Below are 2,667 nucleotides of genomic sequence, written 5' to 3'. Positions count from 1 at the left end.
GACTGTAACCAGATCAAATCAAAGTTAAGGTGCAATGTGGAACTGTTTATTAATTTCTTATTTCTTATTAACAATAATATAACATAAAGAAGAATAATTTTATAAGTATACAGCTATAAGACTTAGGTCCAAATGTACACTGTAAAAGGCAATAAAGAAAATACAAAATTAATGCAATGTGTGACAGTTGTCTATGAAGAGTTCATATAAGAGCTGCTTTAAATATGTTACACTTTATCAAAATAGCTGGTCTAAAATACTATTAATACAATGTTTTAACATGTTTAGTGAATGGGTAGTTCATATAATAATTTGGATCAATTTGATCATTTATTCCAATATGTTTCCTAAAATTATTCTGTTTCTATATCTGATAAAATGGCCCGAATATCTGCATATTGTCAAATCAGTGTCCTGATGCCACAAGCTTTAAATAAAAATATATAATAATTATAAACTTGTTGAAGGTATATTTTCTAAATTGGGTGTTTATATTTTTTGCTACAAAGATTAAAATATAGATGAAATCTATCATAAAAGTAATAATGATGTAACGAGATTTAAGAAGGTGTGCATTTCTTGGAGGCTGGCTGAATGTTATTGAGAAATTAATAAACACATTTCCACATTGCATCATAACTTTGATTTGATCTGGTTTTAATAACACACATACAGTCATCCTGCCTCAGTAAAATGTTTGTTTCCTTTATTCATGGCTGGAATTGTTTGAAATTGTCTATATTGTTGGTAAATAAGCTCCACGAAGGGCTGCGCGCGCTCTACCCACATGTCAGGCGTCTTGTGGTGCGGAACCGACACCACGGTCAGCTATTCCCCACGGTCGCCTCTTCCCTCTGAGCTTCTTGTCTTATTGCACATAAAAAAATGTTCCCTCGAATTACAGAAATCATGAGCACGAATTAAAAAAATTGTGGGCACACAATGCAAATCGTTCACTCAAATTAAAGAAAACGTGTGCACAAACTGCTATATCGTTCACTCGATTTAATTATTTTTTATTCCCGGCCCCTCCCGGGCTCCGTACATTTTTCTCTCTAAGTGGAAGTAAAATATAGATAGTTTAAACATTTAATTAAGTACAGTATCAAAGTATTTGCCACCTCTGCCTATTGATTGCAACATGTTTTTTTTTACTTTTAACCTCTGGTTATGGATCAGGAATTGATAATGTTAGCATACCTCGGCTGAAATAATCAGTCTTTGATTTCCTCAATTTCTTTTTCTTTTGTTTCTTCTTTTTGAGCGAGGCCTCAGAATCCTCTGAATCTGAAGACTTTGAGTCTGTAGAGGTTGGAGAATGCTGAGATGTAGCAGACATCCGAAGGGTTGACTGCTGAGGTTCTGCAGATGACTGATGTTGATCATCAAGTTTTAGTTTAAGAGCTGTGAAGAGAGCAATGGAATGTCATTACAATTTTGTCCAACAAAACATCTACACTTGCATTCCAGTTCTATGCTTAGTCCTTTTAGTCCATCTTAATATGAGGTTTTGGCAGAAAATTTTGGAAAATGACAACAACAGATATGTAAAAAAAATCCTAAATCACAATTGCAGTAAATATTTTTACCATGCCTGTTGCCTTTTATGCCACTATTACCCTTACCTTTTTATATGCATTTGAAATCAATTAAACTGAAAAATTGTAGATTTACTCATTTAAATTTTGTTGGCTTACTATAACATACCCTTAAACTGTGTTCTTTAATATGTGCTTTTAACAATATAATATAGTTTAAGTAGTCGACATACTTACTGTCCTCAAGTCTCTCACGGAGATAATTCCTTTCCTCTACTAAGGATGCTACCTTTTCTTCCAGATTATTTATCTTCATCTTCTGCATCTCTACCGTCTGTTTGGCATTTTGCAGTGCAGACTGGACTGTAGGAGCAGCTTCAAAGTCAAATCACAAATACATTTTGTGGGTTTTTTTTAGATTTTCAGCTTAGATACACATAAAGAAACATTAAGTCAAACAAATTAAGTCTCAGATTGAACTGCTTACTTGTTATTTACAGCATGATTTAGTTGGTGGCAAAATTCTTTTTTTTTTTTAAATGCACTTTTTTGCTAAATAAATATCTTCCAAGGTGATCACGTGACAAAAGATACCTACCAGTTTGATCTTTCTTCAGCTGTTGTGCAGGTTGAGTGGTTAAGGAATGATGTTTCTTCACTAGTACAAGACATAAACAGAAACACAAAATATTTAATCAGAATTCATATTTTCCCAGAAATTATTTAATTAATCATTTAGCAAACAACTGCTTCTTTTTATATGAACATTTGTACCATAGATTTTATGTTCAACAATAGAATACAATCTCTGTCTGATTAAAAAAACAACATGCTTGAATATGAGCAGGATAAGAATGCAACTCAGAGGAGGAGAGAAGGAGAAGCTATACATAACTTGTCATGGCTAAATTTGTTTTCAATTCGTTTCACCTAGTTGTGGGTTTACAGAAACACAAAATATTTAATCAGAATTCATATTTTCCCATAAATTATTTAATTATTAATTTCATTTTATAAAATTAATAAAATGATTCATTTTATAAAATATAAATACATCATTACAAAAAATATAAAATATAGATACATGATAATTTACAAAAAGCTATGTATTTGTTACAGTAGGAAAACA

The 2,667-nt window shown here is 31.7% G+C and overlaps 1 long non-coding RNA gene across 1 annotated transcript; it reads right to left on the bottom strand.

Annotated features, from left to right (window-relative positions):
- Positions 1-1,303: 1,303 nt before the first annotated feature.
- On the bottom strand, positions 1,304-2,206 carry LOC125790243 (uncharacterized). Its single transcript, XR_007430039.1, has 3 exons — positions 2,137-2,206; positions 1,776-1,913; positions 1,304-1,404 (listed from the first exon to the last, which is right to left on the bottom strand). It is a non-coding gene; the product is annotated as an uncharacterized LOC125790243 (long non-coding RNA).
- Positions 2,207-2,667: the final 461 nt, after the last annotated feature.

Source organism: Astyanax mexicanus, unplaced genomic scaffold (assembly GCF_023375975.1).
Source record: "Astyanax mexicanus isolate ESR-SI-001 unplaced genomic scaffold, AstMex3_surface scaffold_35, whole genome shotgun sequence".
In the NCBI taxonomy this organism is placed as follows: Eukaryota; Metazoa; Chordata; class Actinopteri; order Characiformes; family Acestrorhamphidae; genus Astyanax; species Astyanax mexicanus.
The sequence above is the reverse complement of the archived record's forward strand: the minus strand, read 5'-3'. Positions and strand labels throughout refer to the sequence as shown.